Genomic DNA, 7,664 nt, shown 5'->3' with positions numbered 1-7,664 from the left:
CTATTACCCTGACAGGGCTCCTGGTGTTGGTCCTTAGACACTCCTGGGATGGCTCCATGGAAACATGCAGGAAACCTTGGTCACGTGACATGATACGGAGATGTCAGAGTTGCCTGGACGGAGTTATGGAGGAAGGCATGAAAAGACTTCGAGAGGTAGGCATGCTAGAGTGGACTTTCCCACTAAACCTGAGAACTCACTGGATAACTGTATTCCCTGCGAGAACCCAGAGAACCCTCTGAATTAGGAAGACAAGGCATGTTCTGAAATAGGAGGCATCAGCATTCTTGAGAGTCTCGGTGGACGCTGTGCCCTGTGGGGATGACTATAGGAGATGCTGTTAAGGAATTAGCTCCCTAGAGTCAATGGAAATGATGTGATTTCAAAATAAGAGTCCAAATGGGCAGAATTAGTGTGAGAAGACGTAAAGCCAGAAAAGCAGCCAAGGAGCTCTGTTCAACAGAAATCTGGGGTGACAACTAATAAACCACAGTGTTCCTAAGGGTAAGGAAATTGGGCTACCACAATGGTATTCCACATATATTTTCCATATATACATGTATATACATATCTCATCTATATATGTAATTGGAACATATTAAGAGAAGATGAATGAAAGAATGATGTCAGCTCCTCCCATTCTCCAACTCAGAGTCCTTTGAATGAAGGGGAAGGCAGATTGTCTTGAGGGAGAACCTTGTAATGTTCTAGCAAGTATATATGGTAGTGATTCTCTGAGCCTTTTCCCGCAAAAGATGGAAGACCAATTACCTGAGAAATTTATACATCTAGGGAAGGAGAATAACCAGGTCTTTCAAGGCTGTTGGAGACAGCATCTGAGCTAACTTTGATACCAAGAAACCCATATTGTCAACGTGGTCCCCCATTAGAGTGAGGACTCATAGAAGCTCCCACTCTAATGTTAGTTTTAAAGGCCCAAGTCTATCTAAAAGTGCAATCCCATAGGTGGATGGACTGACTGTGGTGTCTACCCTGTGTCTGAGAATATCAGAGTGGATGTGATGAATGGACATAAAACAAGGAGGCTGCCCTCCACTCCTGGATAGTCCAGGCAGGCTACATTCCTTTATTCCATTTGGAACCCGTATGGCTTATTCTCTTTCACTGACTGGAGCTCACACTCTGGCTATTGTAACCTGTCTTAAATCTTTTTCTCTTGAAAATGTCTTGACTTTGAGGCAGGTCTTAGAAAATGACTCTTCCTGTCTCAAAATGCAGTCCTTCATTCTAATTGGTGAATTGGAAGCACATGGCTAGTGTAAAGAATAAGAAAGTAATTAGGAAACAGCAGGAGAAGAAAGCAGGTAAGCAACACTTACTGTGAATAATTAATTTCTGTTTAGAAAATATCACAGCTGATGTGTCAAAGGCCCTAGTATGCAGGAATGAGATGAAACAAATGTGGTCATGAGGAAGAGGTTTCTGAATAATGACAGAGAAGCTTGAGAAATCCAGAGTCCAGAATACTGAAGGGGAGCAGTACTGGGTTCATGTGTATCTGGTTTCTTGTCTATTGGATCCTCTTTCTTCCAGAACCCTAAACCTTGAATCAGCCTGGCTCCTAGAAGAGTGTTTCTCAAAGTGAACTCCATGGACCACCTGAATCAGAAGCACGTGAGGCTTTTAATAATAATAATAATAATAAAGTACAGGTTCTGGGAAGCACCCAACACAATAAGACAGAATCTTGGAATGAAGGGTGAAAAGGTGCATTTTAAAATAACCTCCAGAGCTGATTCTTATTCAAACTGACTTTTGAAAACTGCTGCGCTGGTGGCAAGAAATCAAGGGACTGTCCTGAGCCTGACACATGAAGGTATTCTGGAAAGCTGCTCACGGGCTCCCTCGCAGCTCACCAAATCCGCCTCACTCTAATCTCTCCCAACCCCTCAAACTGCTGCTTTGACAGATTCTCACACTTTTGCACGATAATCCCACAACCGCAGTTCCTTCTGGCTTCCTGTGACCTCAGGCAAGAAAAGGTTGTGTGCTAAATGAATCTGCTTTAACTTGCTCTCCTTCCTCGGGGATCACACTTTTTTAAGAAAGCCTGTCCCTTACTTTGAAGCATAAACATATTCTCGTTTTTATTCTCTCAATACCTTGAAGGTTTTCTTCTGCACATGTATTTGTTTGATCTACCTTTTGTGTGTGGGGTGGGAGTTAGGAATCTTAAAGTGGAGAGCCAGTTTCTCCCCAAATTACTGACCTAACCCATCTTTAACTCTCAGTTCAAGGCCACCTTTGTGATGGTGAAGTTTCCATATGCTCACTCAGCCCCTTCTGCTCTCTCTTCTTCTCCACTGTGCATGTTGGCTTGTACTTTTGCCAGTTTCTCTAAAGACACAGCCAGAGGTGGGGTGGCTGTGTGTGCACAACTTCAACTTTACCTATGGGGCTGAGTCCCTATGTTGTGTATTCTTGTGCCAAGAGCACAATATGTTAATTACTATAGCTTTTAAAAAAAAATTAAGAGTTTTTCATAATCAAATTAAGTCATAATTTTATTGAAGAATAAACCCCTAATATATAGGTACACTTATTTATAACTATGAACCATGAACCAGAATAGAAATGCATCATGTATATTACAAAACATAGCAAAAATAAATAGGGGTAGGGAGGTGCAGATGTTGGTCAAAGGATATAAACCTGCAGTTCTATGATGAATAAGTTCTGGACATCTGGAATACAGCATGGTGACTATACTTAGTAATACTATATTGTACACTTGAAGCTTACTGAGAGTCAGTCTTAAGTGTTCTCACCATACAAACCCAAAGGTAATGATGTGAGATGATGACTGTATTAATTAGCTTGATTGTGGTAACCATTTCACAATGTATACATTGGCCAAAACATTATGTTGTATACCTGGAATATGTAATTTTATTTATCAATTATACCTCGATAAAGCTGAAATAGAGGATTACTAATTCCCACAAAATAGATTTAACAAAAAGTTTTATTCAACAAACAGTGCTATGAAGTTGTAAATTGGAAACAAAATTCAATTTAGTCCACAGTCTTCTTATCAAAACCCTTCAGTGGCATTCCTCTTTCTGGTGTCCCAGTCTTGTCAATTTCACTAATAACTGTCATCCTGTGAACACCCAATTTATCCTACATGACAAAGTGACAAAGTCCGATTACATGAGTTCTCAGATTCTAGGATGGCCAGAAGAGCGCTGTCCTGGGTCAGATAAATCACCTGGAAGATGCAGAGGATGCGTGACTTTAAAGGTCCAGCCCTCAGTCGCTGGATCTTCATGCAGGGGCCGCCTCAGCCTGGATTTGCTCTTCCCCACCACTGCAGCCATACCCCAGGCTGGCTGAGGTCTGCTTCCACCTGGGCAGTGACTGGATGACATGGGATGAGGGGACACACCTCTCCCTCGCTCAGCATCGCATTTCTCTTTCCCTGGAGATCTGGGATCTTGGTCAGCATCCTTAAAAAGCCACCCAAGGGCTTGAGAGGGCAAGCCCTCCTACATCTTGACTGCGTTTTGCCCAAGATTTTTCCCGTTATTATTTTAAACATGTGTCTAATTTAGACAAATAGAACCTGCAAGTGCTACATGGAGAAGAGCACAGGCCCACCTAATTGGGAAGACAAGTAGAGGAAAGGAAAGCAAATGCCACCAGACAGAATGTGTGGCTGCAGGTTTACTGCAGATGCTATTAGAATCTATGGTTGGGCTGGGTGCAGTGGTTCACACCTGTAATCCCAGCACTTTGGGAGGCCAAGGTGGGCAGATCACCTGAGGTCAGGAGTTCAAGACCAGTCTGGCCAACATGGCAAAACCCCATCTCTACCAAAAATACAAAAGTTAGCAAGGTGTGGTGGCACGCACCTGTAATCCCAGCTAGTCGGGAGGCTGAGGCAGGAGAATCGCTTGAACCCAGGAGGTGGAAGTTACAATGAGTGGAGATCACACCACTGTACTCCAGCCTGAGCTAAAGAATGAGACCCTGTCTCAAAGAAACAAACAAACAAACAAAATATATGGTTGGCTGTTGCTAACAACTTTTGAGTCTTTAATGATCGCAATTGAATTAAAACGGTTAAAACAGCAATGAAGAGAAACATAGTTTTGAACACTGACAACACAAAATAACTTATCCATGTAACCAAAAGCTACCTATTGCCCCCAAACTATTGAAATAAACAAACAAAAAAATTAGAAAATGGAAACTTTACAAAAATTATTCTCACTAATGAGGTTGTCCAAAAGTCAACCAAATTTATTATAGAATAGTAATAACCAAGCTTGTGCATAAATCAGTGATGCCGTAAGTATCCTGTAAGCATTACTGAAGTTTTTTTCTTTTCCTATTAAATTTACCTTCAAGATAAGCCTTCAGGATGAGGCTTTACACTGCACTTCATTATGCAATGCCATGTTGACTTGGTATATTACCTCAGATGTGACTCTAACATGGTTTGATTTGTTATGACGAGACTAAAGTGAAACATATCACTGTTTTCATGTGCATATTGCACCTTATAAGCACAAGGTACAATAAATAGCCAATTTGAATATGGAAAACAAAGGTAGTGGTTATAAATTTTTTCTCCTCCAAAATAATATTTTTCTTACTGCTAAAAATATCTAAAAAATAGAGAAATATTAAAGACAAACAATTTGCCCATTTTCATAGCTCACTGTCTGTATTTTGCACTTTCTACCTGTCGTTTCCCTGTGTTGACATGTTCTGACCATAGTTGTCACTTTCTTTTCCATTAGTCTAGCCCACCACTGGGCTAGAGGTCTACAGAGGGTATAAATGATAGCCCCAGAATATTCCTCTGTCAAAATGTTCTGCTTGCTTTGTATTTGACCACCTTCTCACCAACTCTGCACAACCCTAAGCCCTGCATGTGAGAATGCTGAAAACTGGAATCATGACTTTCAGTTTTTGCCACAGGAGGGAAACTCAGGAACTGGGTTTGGTCGTGGGAGCCCAGGGACTCACAACTTCCCTTCCCAAGTCAGACCCCTTTTCTTGCCATGCCCACAGCCTTCCCCTCATGGCCATCTCTTTGACTACTCAGGAGGTCCTGGGTATCATTAGCAAAGCTGAAAATTGACCTTCATTTCACTAGGAAGTCAAGGCTGGGTCTATTTCTCCAAGCCTCTGGCAGATGTGTCCTTCCCAACGCCCTGTCTTCACCATTTCCAAGGACATGCCACTGGCAGAGAATGAGCTAGTCCTGCCTCCAGGCCCTCTCTGTCTGCTGGTTTGACTTAGCCTTCTTCTTTTGGACACACACACACACACACACATGCACGCACACACACCCACACCTGGTTCTTGAAAACTGCATTAGTCCCTATAATTTTTACTTTGTGCAAACCCCAGAGATCATTTACTGGAACCCATCCAGTTTCCAGGTGCAATAACAACACCCCACATTTCCTGAGCATGGTCTATGCAGCTGGGACTGTGCTGTGTGCTCTGCTCACATTCTCCTGTTTACTCTCCACGTGGCCCCATGACACCCCTCTTTACAGATGAGGGAAAACAGGTGAAATAACTTGCCCAAGACTACACAGCTATCATGTTATTTTAGGGCACTGAAAAACTCCTTCTACTAGGACCTCTGGGTGCCATGCTCTGAAGCTGGCTCAGACGTGGGCATGGGTTTTTGTCAGGGATTGCTGTTTTTTGTTTGTCCCTTCCTCTGGAGCAAGCAGCACACGCATTGTTCTCTGAGTATAGGATGGTTACATGAAGCAGGAGGTTTGTCACCAGTCAGGCCTGGCTTCTGTCCCAACTCTGATTCTCCTTAGGTGTTACAGCCTTGGAAAAGCTACTTTAAAAAACAGCCTTACTCCTTCATTTCTAAATTGGAGATAACATTTATCCTATAGAGTTATTTAAGGATTTAATAAAGCAATGACCATAAACCAATTAGTGCAGTCCAAGAGTTTCGCTAATTATACCATCAACACTCTTTAAGCCTTTTTTAGAACTCTAGCTATTGGTCATCTCACCCTTCATCTTGTGGTCAGATTTCTGTCTCTCCTCTGGGACTTCTTTCTTCCTCCCCCATTTCTCTCATTGGTTACCTCCTTGCACCACAAGGGAAACAGCAGTTCAGGCCCTAAGCTGGCTGTTACCATAACTCAGAAAAGTGTGGCTCAGGTCCACAGTTTGAAACAGGTCACTCTGGGCTCCTCTCCCCTGGTCAGGATCAGAGACGTGCTGGGCCGCCTTGCCTTCCTTTGGTCCATCCTGTTTCCAGGTCAGTCTCTTACCTAAGGACATGTGGAGAGGTGGCGAGGCTTTGGGTCATCCCTACCTCACTGCTATCTCCCTGACAGCTGGCTGGTGGCTCATCAGGCCGAAGCAGCTGGCCCATGTCCTGGGGTGCTAGGGAAACTCGGTCATCCTGCAGTGCTTGGTCTGCATCAGGATCAGCTACATCCACTGGTACCGGCAGCAGAAGGGCCAGGTCCCTGAGGGGCTCCACCAGCTGGCCATGTCCACGTTGGATGTGCAGTGGGATTCCATCTTGAAAGTAGATAAAATCACAGCCAAGGATGGCAGCAGCTGTACCCTGGCAGCGCTGAAGCTGGAGACAGGCATCGAGGGCATGAACTACTGCACTGCCTGGGACCTGAGCAGCCCTGCACGCCACCCCAGGCCTGCACAAAAAGGACTCTTCCTCCAAATCCAACAAGGCCTTGGGCATTTTCACTAACTCTTGGTCCCTTGGCTTTCTCTGGGGCATAGAAGCAAAAAAGTCCTGTCCACTGTCCCTCACCTCCCCATCTATCCTGGAGGTCCCTTCCGCAGTCCCACTACGGACGAGGCTCTCAGCCTATGCAGATTCAGTGATCTATCTCATTGAAAGGGGCCTGTTTAAAGATGTTCCCGTTCATTGTCTCTGAAGCCTTTGCAGGATGATCTGTGCACCTGAATCTGGGTGCCACTAGCCACATGTGGCTATTGAGCATGGGAAACATACCAAGTACAATAGTCCAAGCTGAGATGGGCTGTATGTCCAAAATCACATTTTGAAGATCTAGTGTTAAAAAATGAAATAAATTTTATAATGATCAAACGTTGAAATGATTATATTTAGGTATCTTGGACTAAAACCAATAGCATTAAAACAAATGTTACCTGTTTCTCTTTACTTTGTTTAATGCAGCAACTAGAAAAATTTAAGTGTGTGACTCACCTTGGTGACTCACATTTATTTCTATTGGACAGTACTGTTAGAGACTGATCATTTAAGAGTCTGACCATCTCCCCTGAAGAATGCACAAATCAAATATTTTGGAAGAGATTTCAAGGGTGGAGGGCTGGCTGAGATTTACCCCAAAATGGTTGAAAAGCTGAGACTGGAAGCCTACCCGTGTTTCCAGCTTCCAGGCTCTGGGCCCTGGGACTGTTACCATTTTGCAATAGAGTCAGCAATTAGAAGCATAGGAAACAAGATTGCGCACTCCTCAGTACGTTCATCGGTGGGCAGGCTGCACAGGAACTCATGTGCATAGACGGTTGCCATGGCAGGGTGAGCAATACTCCCTGGATGAGACACTGGGACTTTGCCTTCCACTTCTCCTTGAACAGGACCCCACTGTGGAGCATGTGTGTATCCCAAGCTTCTCTAGACTTTTGTTCTCCCA

The sequence above is a fragment of the Macaca nemestrina genome, chromosome 4 (genome assembly GCF_043159975.1).
Source record: "Macaca nemestrina isolate mMacNem1 chromosome 4, mMacNem.hap1, whole genome shotgun sequence".
Classification (NCBI taxonomy): Eukaryota; Metazoa; Chordata; class Mammalia; order Primates; family Cercopithecidae; genus Macaca; species Macaca nemestrina.
This window is presented reverse-complemented; position numbering follows the sequence as displayed.